General features: G+C 33.4%; 1 pseudogene across 1 annotated transcript; it reads left to right on the top strand.

The window, feature by feature from the left end:
- The first annotated feature begins 621 nt into the window (after positions 1 to 621).
- On the top strand, positions 622 to 7,830 carry LOC143610414 (kinesin-like protein KIN-14E; annotated as a pseudogene). Its single transcript, XR_013149584.1, has 23 exons — positions 622 to 941; positions 1,018 to 1,090; positions 1,180 to 1,311; positions 1,396 to 1,634; positions 2,013 to 2,339; positions 2,868 to 2,967; positions 3,062 to 3,243; positions 3,341 to 3,456; positions 3,529 to 3,631; positions 3,717 to 3,869; positions 3,966 to 4,112; positions 4,197 to 4,401; positions 4,470 to 4,634; positions 4,719 to 4,823; positions 4,906 to 5,046; positions 5,173 to 5,367; positions 5,800 to 5,926; positions 6,013 to 6,215; positions 6,304 to 6,486; positions 6,560 to 6,655; positions 6,729 to 6,926; positions 7,038 to 7,309; positions 7,385 to 7,830. The product of XR_013149584.1 is annotated as a kinesin-like protein KIN-14E (transcript).
- The last annotated feature ends 5,603 nt before the right edge of the window (positions 7,831 to 13,433 follow it).

Here is a 13,433-nt window from a genome sequence, read left to right as displayed (position 1 = left end):
ATTTGAAATTGAATTAACTATTGATTGAAAGAAAATACACAAAAGTGGGAAAAGGAGGTTAATAATTTATTTAAAAACCAGTCAGACTCGTGACATCCAGCAACCCCTTAACTTACCTCTCTCTCTCTCTCTCTCTCTCTCTCTCTCTCTCATCACTGCGGCAACAAACGACTGGTACAGATCTTCCATTCTAAGCCAACACAACACCCATTATTATTATTACACCTATCTTCATCCTCACTCATTCCTCAATCTCACACACACACCTACATTCGTCTTCCTATTTCAATACCCATCTTTTTTGCATACCCACTTATCAATTTCAATTTTTTTCTCAAGTACGATTTGAACCCATTTTTTGACTTGTTTTATGTACTGTTATGTGGATCTTTGCCTAGATGTAATTAATTTTGTGGTAAGCTAGCACTAGTGTTTGCTTTTAAGTTCAAGATCTATAATCTATTGTTGTAGAGTATTTATTAGTTTGTTACCTATTTCCTTTTAGCTAGTTGAGAACCTCATAATGTGTGATTTTTTAAGTTTTTTGGTGGTATTTTTTAATTTATTTTTGTGGGTATTTTAGATCTTTGTAATTTGGGGGTTTTGGTGTAGGCTGCAGTTAAATATTAATTTAATGTGGTTTTAAATCTTGAAATTTGCAGGTTTTGTAGGGAAGTTTGAGGGACTGATGAAAAGTTAGGAACTTGTTGGAAGTTAGTTTTTTTTTAAGTGGAAATGGATTTTTCGTCGATTTCGTCTGCTCAAAGTATGCAATCAGGTGCAATGCCTCAAGGTATATTACCAGGAGGTATGTCTGGTCAAAGTGCGAGAACGAGCCGGTCTTCGTTGAGCTCGAGCAATGGATATGAAACTCAATCTCATTATTCTGCTATTACCAATGGCGATGTTTATGATAGCGACGGTTCAAATTTCGCTCCACCGTAAGTGTTTAATCCCAATTTATCAGTCATATGTTTGATTGTTGACTTGTTAATGTTGACTTGTTTTTTTTTGCAGTACACCAATGACTCTGTCTAATTCAATTCCAGCAGAGCTTGCTGGTGCTATACCTTTGATTGATAAATTTCAGGTGGGATTAGGTTTATGTTAAATAAAAATGTGAACTTTATCAATAATGAGTTCAACATTCTTACTTGATTTTCATTTATCTTTATTTAGGTAGAGGGGTTTTTAAGGGCGATGCAAAAACAGATAAATTCAGCAGGGAAACGCGGTTTTTTCTCAAAACGATCCGTTGGACCGCAAGATCGCGAGAAATTCACGTTTGAAGACATGCTATGTTTTCAGAAGGTAATCATTTTGTCTTTTTTTTTGGTTTTTTTGAAACAATCTTTTATTATTTTATCATTTTGTTTAATATTTTATTTGCCACAGGAACCTATTCCAACATCTCTACTGAAAATAAATGGTGATTTTGTGAGTCGGGCGGTAAAACTATTTCAAATCATTTTGAAATATATGGGAATTGATTAATCTGAAAAAGGGAATCAAATTGGCTTAGAAGAACGAATTGAACTTGTTAGCAAGTTATACAAACAAGCTTTGAAACGTTCTGAGCTTCGCGATGAAATTTTTGCACAAATTTCGAAACAAACAAGGAATTGTCCCGATAGGTATGCACGCTTGTAAATGAACCGAACTAACATGAATGGACCGTGCTTGTGTTAGCCTGTTAAACTTTAAATGAACAAATGATTGAACACGGACAGTTAGACGATTGAGGTTTTCTTGTTCTTGTTCACTTGTTAAGAAAATGAGTGTGTTGGTGCTCATTTAGTTAATTGGATAAACGAACGGTTCATGAATGAGACATTTGTTCATGTTTTTTCATTTAACTAAATGAACACAAATTCTTGTTTGTTCATGCTGGACGGTTCACTAAATGTTAGGTTTGTTTACAGGCCTAACCATGCACATTCAATAGTCTTATCGTTTTATCACATATTTCAATAAATATGCGTTATTAATCGATTTATGTTGCTTTTATACAGACAATATTTAATAAGAGCATGGGAACTTATGTATATGTGTGCATCATGTATGCCACCTAGTAAGGATATTGGTGGATATTTGTCAGAGTACATTCATGATGTTGTACACAATCAGAATACAGATTCTGATGTGCAAGTTTTTGCAATGAACACTTTAACGCTCTGAAATGTTCGGTGAAGGCAGGCCCACGCCACACAATTCCGTGTCGTGAGGAGATTGAAGCTCTTTTGATTGGAAAAAAGCTTACCACTATCGTTTTTTTCTTGGATGAAACGTTTGAAGAAATATCGTATGACATGGCAACAACCGTTTCTAATGCTGTTGAGGTAGTTTTTATAGTTTTTTCAGGGCTGCTAAACGGGTCGCGCTAGTGGGTTGGCGTGTCGGACCTGAAAATCGTGTTACAAATATGAAACCGAACGCGATATGTATTTTTGCGGGTTGAAATGAACATGAGTTGTTTAATTAGAAAAAACAGTTTATTATTATTATTTTTTAATATATTTTTTTATTTTTTGCATTCTAAAACTATAAAAAGTCATAAATTTACATATTTTTATTTTTTGAAGCAATTTAAACAATGTCCGTTTATTTTTAAACTATATAATTTTGGCACAAGACACTGAAAAGGTTATTAAATAAACACATTTAGCTAAATGTGTTGGCGGGTTCAACGCGAAACTGACTTGGACCCGTTTAGACTCGATCCAAACCTGCAAATTTCGTGTTAGGTTCGTGTCGTGTCAGAACGCTGCTCTTATTTCTTGTATCTTTAATGAAATCAGTTATTCAGCCATCTTATATTAATAGATTTATTATGCATTTTGTCATAATTTTTTGTCTGTTTTATGTAGGAACTTGCTGGAATAATCAAATTGTCAGCATATTCAAGTTTTAGTTTATTTGAGTGTCGTAAAGTTGTTACAACTTCTAAATCACCTGAACCTGGAAACGGTATCCATTTAAGTTTCCTTGTTTTTCCATTCTCATAAACTATTTTATATTATGTGTAATTTAAAAATTTGACAATTTGATATTCTGTCACCATAGGAATACATTGGGTTAGATGACAACAAGTACATTGGAGACCTCTTAGCAGAATTCAAGTCAGCAAAAGAAAGAAACAAAGGAGAAATTTCATAATGCAAGTTGACTTTTAAAAAGAAGTTATTTCGTGAGTCAGATGAATCAATTGCAGACCCGATGTTTGTTCAGTTATCTTATGTTCAAGTATGCACTTGTTTTTAAGTATTCAAAGTTCTAACAAGTGGTTTTTAACTTCTTATATAGACATGTCACACGTGATGATCATATTGTTATTTTGCAGCTACAACATGATTATATTTTGGGAAACTATCCGGTTGGTAAAGATGATGCAGCACAGTTATCCGCACTACAAATCTTGGTTGAAATAGGATATGTTGTTAAACCTGAAACGTGCACGTGAGTCATCTATCTTTTCTTTAAATTTTAATATGTATTCTATATTTTAATTTCTAATTTTATTTTTTTTAGTGACTGGAGTTTACTTCTTGAGCGATTTCTACCAAGACAAATTGCAATAACTCGTGCCAAGAAAGATTGGGAATTCGATATACTTAATCGTTATCGCTCTATGGTAAAGTTACTCTTTTCTTTTATCTTATTGATTGGCATGATTTAATTATTGATACTTCAATAAACTTATAATTTTGAATTTGTAGGAAAATTTATCTAAAGAAGACGCAAGACAACAATTTTTGAGGATTTTAAGGATGCTTCCATACGGTTATTCAGTTTTCTTTAGTGTCCGTAAAATCGATGACCCGATCGGACTTCTACCCGGAAGAATAATATTGGGTATTAACATTCGCGGGGTGAGTCTCAATTAAAGTTTATTTTAATCAAAATATGCTTTTATATATGCATAATTAAAGTTTATAATTTGTGTTTGTCTTTTTGTTTGTTTATAGGTACACTTTTTTCGTCCGGTCCCGAAAGAATATTTGCACTCTGCTGAATTAAGAGATATAATGCAATTTGGTAGCAGTAACACTGCAGTGTTTTTTAAAATGAGAGTTGCGGGTGTTTTGCATATATTTCAGTTTGAAACTAAGCAGGTTTGAACTGTATCTTTTATTTTATTTTATTATTATTATTATTTTATCTACCTTTTGTGACTAGAGTTGAGTTTTTTAATATAGGGTGAGGAAATATGCGTTGCTCTACAAACACATATAAACGATGTCATGTTGCGTCGCTACTCTAAAGCGCGTTCGGCTGCTAATTCGGGTCCGATTAATGGGTGATGTTTCTGGCAATTCAAAACCGTCCAATGTGGATGTTGGTGAGAAACGTGCACATGATTTATCAAAAGCCCTTGAAGAATCACAGAAGACTGCAAAACAAGTAATTTTTTTTGACCCGTTTAACGAGCTAAAAGATAATGTAACGTAATCAACCGGTTTATTATGCAGTTGTCGGAAGAGTTACATGAGAAACAGAGGAAAGAAGTTAGTATGCAAGAAGAAGTGGAGACATTAAAGGATATGCTAAGATCAGAAAAAGTAAACTTGGAAGAATTATCATTTAAATATAATGAACTTAGAACTTTATGTGAAGAAAAAGAATCTGCTCTTCAGGTATTAAATTTTTTACTCTACTCTACTCACTAGTGTTTTAACGAGTTGTCATTTTTTAATTTTTATTAATTATTCGTTGCTTAGGCTGCCTTGATCGATAAACGGGACATGCAAGCTAGACTTTCACAGCTTAGTAAAGGAGAACTCGAGAACAATACCAAAAAGGAATTAGTTGAGGCAACTAATCACGTTAGTAAACGGTATTTTTATGAATTGTATGTTTCTCTTCTTTTTGATGTTTAAAGTAATCATATGGTTATTTTGTTATTAGGTTTTACAGAAGATCCAAGATGAGCTACGAACGCGTAGCTTAGAGCTGCATGCAGCCGAAGAAACAAAGAAAAAACTGTTGAATGAAAAACTATTATTGGAAGAGAGAATTTCAAGGCTTGAAAAGAAGAAAGTTGATGAGGTGATAACTTATTTTAAAAATTTTATTCTATCTAATTTATTATGTTAACATTTGTCTTTGTCTTTTTGTATAGAGTATATCAACCCCTGTGTATATTAACATGGTTTTAAATAATTGACTTTTTAGATACGGTTGCTTGAGAAAGACTTGGAACAAGAAAGAAGCTCAACAAAGCCTCGGATTTCTGAACTTGAAAGAAAGGTAGAAGAATTAACACTAAAACTGGCTGCTGCAGAGTCGAGCTTGGTAATAAAAGATGCTGAGCTATCATCGTTGCATATTAATCTTAAAGAATTAGAGGATCTCAGAGAAATGAAAGAGGTGATCTCCATTTTAATGTCTTTTTTGAATTTTAATATATACACTTATGCATATATTATAGGTATTGGATCTCTTCAGAACTCCAAAAGATATAAGAACTTTAAGAACTCCTAACAAATTATCTTTTTTTTTCAGTTATTTTCTATATCTTATATGATTTGAGGGTAGTTTTGTCATTTGTTATTTGTAATTTTGTGATTACATTTTTGTAGTCACAAGTTTACATAATAACCAAATTGCATGTGTAATCGTAAAATTACATATAATAAATGTCAAAACTACCCTAAAATAGTATCAGAAATATAAATAACTACATAAAAAGATTTGTTAGGAGTTTCTAAAGTTCTTAAATTGTTTGGAGGTTCTAAAATGATCCTGTCCTTTTTATAAAAAGAATAATAATAGTATTGATGTATTTTTTTTATTGTTCAGGATATCGATAGGAAAAATGAACAAACCGCAGCAATATTGAAGATGCAAGCCGCACAATTGGCTGAATATCAAGCACTTTATAAGGAAGAGCTCGTGCTAAGAAAACGGTACGTCAACATCATTGAAGGTATACATGAACACTTTTACTTCATAAATAATACTTCTATTTTTTCATATTAATATTTGTGTTTAATATATATATTTTTACTATAGACATGAAAGGCAAAATCAGAGTCTACTGTAGATTAAGGCCTTTGACACCAAAAGAAATACCTGACAATGAAAGAAACGTGCTTACTAGTGTCGATGAGTTCACAGTTCAACATTTAGGACGAGACGACAAGATCAAGCAACATTGTTATGATCATGTGTTTGATGGAAATGCAACTCAAGAAGATGTTTTTAATGATACAAGGGCAAGTTTGGAAAAAAAAATATTTTGAATTATTTTCGGTTTAACTTTTCACATCATGTTAATGTTATTTTTTTAATGTGTTTTTGCAGTATTTGGTTCAGTCAGCCGTGGACGGATATAATGTGTGTATATTTGCATACGGTCAAACTGGTTCAGGGAAGACTTTTACTATATACGGATATGAAAATAACCCGGGTCTAACTCCTCTCGCTACTTCTGAGTTGTTTAAAATTCTGAAACGGGATGGCAACAAATTCAACTTTTCCTTGAAGGTAAGGTTATCTTTTTCATATCAACTTTAATGTAAATTGGTTGGAATTCAATATCTTTATGTTTTATATGCAGGCATATATGTTGGAGCTGTACCAAGATACTTTGGTGGACTTCTTACTTCCTAAGCAAGCAAAACGTTTGAAGTTAGAGGTCAAAAAAGACTCGAAGGTAACTTTTTTGTTTTTTAGCTTATAATCATTTAACATATAGTGCAAAATGATTGAAAATTTGGTGTATTTAGGGAATGGTGACGGTTGAAAACGCGACGATTTTACCCATATCCACCTACGATGATTTGAGAAACATTATTCAAAGAGGCACAAACCAACGCCACACAACCGAGACTTTAATGAATGAAGCAAGCTCACGGTCTCATTTAATTCTGTCCATTATTATCGAGAGCACAAATCTTCAAACTCAATCAATTGCTCGTGGAAAGGTATATAATACTCACAGCATATTATTATTATTATTATTATTATTATTATTATTATCATTATTATTATGACATTTTCTAAAATTCTATTTGTAATCATTTATTATTATTCAGCTAAGTTTTGTGGATCTTGCGGGATCTGAGAGGGTGAAAAAGTCGGGTTCGGTTGGTAACCAACTAAAAGAGGCTCAAAGCATTAATAAATCATTGTCGGCTCTTGGTGATGTCATTAGTGCATTATCATCCGGAAACCAACACATTCCTTACAGAAATCATAAACTCACGATGTTGATGAGTGATTCACTCGGTGGGAATGCGAAGACTTTGATGTTTGTTAACATCTCTCCAGCCGAGTCAAACTTGGAAGAAACTTATAACTCTCTAACGTAAGTCTTCAATCTTCATCACTCTTCTCTTATTCAAAATAGTTATTTCCTTTAATATTTATATGTTAAATATAGGTATGCGTCGAGGGTGCGGTCGATTGTGAACGATCCGAGCAAGAATGTTTCATCAAAGGAAGTTGCAAGGTTAAAGAAGCTTATTGTATACTGGAAGGAGCAAGCGGGTAAAAAAGGGGATGATGAAGAACTCATGGTGATTCAAGATGAACGCACTCCGAAAGATAAAACCGATAATCGACATTCGATGTAGATTGGCGTCGTTTAATGGATTTGAAGTGAAATATGCTGTTTAAAGGTTGCTACTAATTTTACTAACAAACAAAACACTGAAGGTGTAGGATTCTAGTGTCACCACTGGGCCCACAAAGGAGTTGTATTTGTTTGAAATTTTGGTTGGTGGTGGAGTGGTTAGATGTGGGCAAGGTGGCCTATAATACAATGGTTATGTTGTATGGTAAATTGATGTGTATAATATCTTGGTTATGAAATCTATATCTTCTATTCATGAATGCAACAATTCTTGTTTTTTCTTTTCAGGGTTATTTTTGTTTTATTCAACTTGGTATGTTAATCTTGTGAACATTGCTTATAGCCTTGTACTATCTAAAACATTGTTAACTAATTTGTATTGTCATTTTATTGGTTGTACATTTTGGGCAAATGCTAAGCAAAATAATTTAAAAATCCATAATTAATGGAACAAATATTTTGAGTGATGATTATAAATTTGTAACTACATGGGTCAACCAGAATGGAGATCAGTATTTTTGAAACGTTGAGGAGATAAAACAGTCCTGCTTCGTCTTCTTTGTCTGGTCTTCGAGCAAGCTGCAATCACTAGAAACACATTAAAGAGTACCGACAAGCTTGAAGCCTGCTGAGCACTCCAACGCTTATGTAACAGTGAGTATGGAGAGTTTTGAGTATAAAAGAATAACTTGTCATATGTTAAAAATGAGTCTTTTATAGAAAAAGCTGAAACCTGATAAGACTTAACTTTAATGCCAAGATTGGGCCCACATAGATTGGGTCTTACATATTGTGCTTTGTTCTAATTAAGAGGATATCTCTACAATAACAATCAATTTAAGCAATTACTGGTTGTAGTCTTGTAGGTAGAAGTGCAAATTCTAATTGATTAACCTAACTGAAACCGACCCTAAAGCAGTATAAAAGAAATCGATTTCAAATCGAAAACAACCATAGATTAGGGTCCGGTTTGGAGTTTTCGAGCACAAACCGATTAGAAACCAGTTAACCGAAACCAATTAATTATTTAAGTATTTTATATTACATATATTAATAATCTATACTTTATATTATGTTATTAATAATCTAAGTTACTTCCCTAATTAAAAGTTTCAAAATCTGACTGCATCATTCCCATAAAATTTATAGAACTTCTGTTGATTGACTTCTGTTGTATTTGAAAGCAAAAACTAGTTATTCTCAACATCTTGTTTTAGCATTTTTATGGTCTGTTTCCTTTACTTTTTTGACAGCTTGTTTATTTTTTACTTTGTGTATTTTATATAAGGGCCCAATAAAACTCAAAACAGTTGGTAAAGGATTGGGTTTAAGTTTCCATTTCCGGTTTCAGTTTTTGATAATCAAACTGTTACCGAGTTTGACCTAAAAGACCGTCAACATTTTTGGACAACACTATTTAATAGTATGTGTTTGAAAATGTTTGGTTTGATCTTACAGGTTTGGTTATGTTATAAAAGTCGGAGTTAACGTTTTTCGAGGATTAGTACATGCAAAACCGATACCGAACTAAAACCAAACAATCATTTTTGGGTAAGGTTTAGTTAGTTCTTTTTGGCTATGACAGTTATTTCAGTTACGGATCAGTTATATAGGTTTCATGCACACCCCAACCAGGATTTCTTCAGGTCTTGTGTCTATTCTAAATTTGAAGTTTGGGATTATGGTTTTTGATTACGATTATAAACATTAGTGGTTATTTATCGTAATATAATTGCCGATGCTATGCCTATTTAGAGATATTTTACTGCTGAAAAGATGTATAAATTTATATACATCAACGGCCTTGTTGGTTGATGTTCCTTTGATTATAATTATACGGCTCGTAATAGCTTGGGAGGTTTGCTGAAGGTGGTTTATGAAATGAATATGGATGGTACGAGTCATCATCCTCCACGGCCTTATATCCTTCATGTGGGCCATAAACCCAACTCCATGCCATCTTGAGTCACCTGCACACATAAGACACATAATACCGAGCGTAAAACTGACAAAAATAAAATAAAATTGACAAAAAACAAAGACTTAAGTAGCACTTTGCGCGCTGATTCCCCTGCAATGGCGCCATTTTGATCGATGTTGAAAGGTCAATCAAAAACATTTATAAAATACCTTTATTAGGGCAATTAAGGTGTCGAATCCACAGGAAATCAATGGAAAGTGCTAATCAAGGTCAATACTTAAACGAATTATGCTAGACGGACATATGTCAAACAGTATTAAAGATTTGACTATGAAAACACGATTACTTTAGTTTCAAACACTTATGAGAGAAATAACCAACTCCAGGTTTCAGGTTGTGAAGTAGATTAAATAAGTTAATTAAACCTATTCGAAAATCACTTAAATTAAATAAATAATCAAGAGACTACATATTTGACCCTGCTGATTATCAGAACGTAATCCAAACAATTGGTACAACTGAATAATATCTAATTAATTACCAGTTTTAGGTTTTGATGAATGCAGTCAATTCAATGGTTAAAGATAAACGGGTCAATGACGATAAGAACTCAATCTTAAATGTTGATGACCTCAAATCAATTAACTAATAAAATATCAAAATATTCAATTACGAAAAACTGTTCAATCACACAAACAAACATAAAGATTAAACTAACCAAATCCAAATCCAAATTGAAGGTTTAAATCGAAAAACTCCAACTACACTACCTGACTCTTCTTGATGATCACGAGTGGTTTAGCCTTGCCTCTGCAACATGATTAGCTCAATTATGGGTTAGAAGAAAGAAACCATGGAAGAAACCCGAACCCGATGGGAAAACCCGAAACCCGACATAAATGGGACGGGTAATACCCAACCCGTTAGGTTTGGGAATAGTTTTGAAATTTTTCGCGGGTTTGGGATTTCTAATATACTCGATTACCCGATTACCCGATTACCTGGTAACATAGACCATTTTACCCGATTATATACCCGATGTACCCGATATAGCTTATTATATTATACATATACTATATTCCAAATATATTGATTGTCGAAGCTTGTTTATGTCAATTATTTGAGATATTTTACCTTTATCGTAACAATCTTTGTAATCGATTAGTTATATTTTGTCAAAATCCGGTAGAAACCCGACGGGTTTTGAGCCGGGTATACCCAACGAGTATTTTGTCAAAACCCGATAGGAAACTCGAAGCCCGATAGGAAAACCCGAAACCCGACGGGTAATTACCCAATTAAAACCCGACGGGTTTGGGACGGACTTTTATAACTGAGTATGGGTTTGGGAATGCCTAAACCCGACCCATTGCCATCCCTACAGTGACGACGCAACTTGCGGTCTGCCTAGTGTTTTTTTTTTGTTTTTTTCTCCATATCTTAACTTCCGACCTCGTTTATCTTTGTTTTAACTTCTGAGTATCATCATAATGGATTCTAGGGATGAGCTTAGTACCATACCGGTACCGACCGGTACCGAAAATCCCGATCGCAAATTTTTGGTACCGGTACCGAAATATTCGATTCGGTACCGGTACTTAAGGTAAAATTCGGGAAATACCGGTACCGTACCGTACCGGTCCCGAAAACTCAAAACCTTGGTACCGATTCGGCATCGACGGTACCAAATCGGTACCGATTTCGGTACCGGTACCGGTTCGGTACCATGGTACCAATCGGTACCATATCGATTTTTGCTCATCCCTAATGGCTTCCCTTAAGCTCCGCTTAGCTCCATTAGGCACCAAACACCTGTAATCATAAAAGATCTCAACGTAATCGTGTTTGATATAAATAGATAACTAAAATACACGATATTAAACATTAGAAACACATTCTTTTACCCACTCATCAGCAATTAAAAAGAAATTGAAAAGATTATATTAAACATTCACTATTTTGTTAGTAAAAAGGGCAAATTGAGATGGTTTGGACATGTGAAGAGAAGATAGTCGACGACTCTTGTGCGGTCAGTAGAAAACATTGCTGTATATGGGAGGAAAGGTAGAGGTAGACCCAAATTGACTTGGGATGAGAGGATTAGACATAATTTGATGGATTTACACCTCTCTGAGGATATGGTTGAGGATAGGAATTCTTGAAGACCTAGGATTAGGGTTAAAGACTTCAAGGGTGCAATGGATAGAAACAGGTTTTAAGGATTTTCTTTACCTATTTTGTTCCGTGTCACGATGATTATGTTTTTTTTTCCATATACTCATAGATATCCAAGTTTTCTAGTTTTCTTACCACGTAGTTATTTACTGTTTTGTTTTTCATAGCTGACTAAAGATTTGGCATTGAACTTTTATGCCTCTTTTTATATATAGTTCTAGAGTTGGGAGTCTCACTAGAAGCAACCTCTCCATTCTACTAGATAGAGGCACGGTTTGCCTACATCCCGCCTTCCCCAGATCCTGCCAATAGTTTTTAGTTTTACTGTTGGTGAAATTTACTAGGTAAGATTGATTGATTGATTGATTTACTATTTTGTTAAATAGATCTTATTATAAATAAATTAACAAATAAATAACATGTTTATGACATTTTATTAACTGGCAATAAAAAAACCCATATAAATGTTTTCTCTTAATAAAATTTATTTTCTCACTTTTTATGTTATTAGATTAAAAACCACTAACTGTGTAATATTGACGAAACTGATGATATTCTAATTTAAAGACACTTCTTTAAAGTCATGATATTTTAAATTTACTGTTTAATTCATATAATTTGTTAACTATATTTATAAAAACATATTATAATTTGTTGTATGATTTATTTGAGCAAAATACAGGTCTTAAATTTAACCAAAAACTTGATCTTAAGTCCAGGAAGTAGATTGCCTGATATGATATGAAAGAAACAAAGATCTTTGCAAACTGGCTTTTGGAATTAGGTGAATGAAAAATAGGTGGTTTAAGTGACGGAGGGCCGATTATAGATATACTTAATCATCTTCTCTTAACTGATTCATTTGATACTATTTCATATCGAATTAATTCCGTGTATCATTTTCTTTTTACTATGCATCTAATGCACAACATTCAAGAACATGTGATATTTGCCCCAAAAATTGATGTTGCACAAGAAGTTAATAACCACTTGATGTCAATGTTTTCAAAAGATTCAATGTAATATTTATGTGCATATGAAATTTGTCAAAAGAACATTAGATGATACTTTTGATTTTTTAAATGAACTAAAAGTACTAGGCTTTCCAAACCATAAATTATCAAATATTAATTGATGTATTAGTTTTTAATAGTCCAAACTTTCACCTTTTGGTCTCTACTTGTCCCAATTATTGAATTGGCTAGTAACGGTCCCAACTTTTATCATTTTTTCTTCCACTGGGTCACGACTAACAGACTAGTAACTCCGTTAATGGCATGCTGACTTGTCAATCCTACTTGTCAAAAAACCTATTACGTGGCATCCAACATGGATCTTTGTGTGTTGTGTCTTTTTAAGTGTGATTTATCTTCAATCGTTACTGTAAATCCAACCCTAAAAACTTCAATGCTCCACTGGTAAGAACAATCGAATCATCATCATCTACTAAATCTGGTTGCAAACTTCAATCGATCCTCTAAACATTGAAATGAGTTCATCATCGTCTTCTACATCTGGTTGCAAGAAAACCCCTAAAAGGCTTAAACTTGATTTAGAGGGCAATGTCTACTGTAATCACGATATAATTTCAATTCGTAGGGTTGCTGGACCAAGAAGTTCCCGAATTGGGGATGAATTCTATGGTTACCCTTTATGGCCAGTAGTCACATTCTTTAATTATAGAGTTTAATTTTATACCTAAATACATTAATTCTTACTTTTTTGTGACTAGAATCAAGATTGCAAATTCTTCATGTGGAA

The sequence above is a fragment of the Bidens hawaiensis genome, unplaced genomic scaffold, assembly GCF_021521415.1.
Source record: "Bidens hawaiensis isolate Kalapana, Puna unplaced genomic scaffold, B.hawaiensis_p1.1 tig00026220_1, whole genome shotgun sequence".
In the NCBI taxonomy this organism is placed as follows: Eukaryota; Viridiplantae; Streptophyta; class Magnoliopsida; order Asterales; family Asteraceae; genus Bidens; species Bidens hawaiensis.
This window is presented reverse-complemented; position numbering and strand designations above follow the sequence as displayed.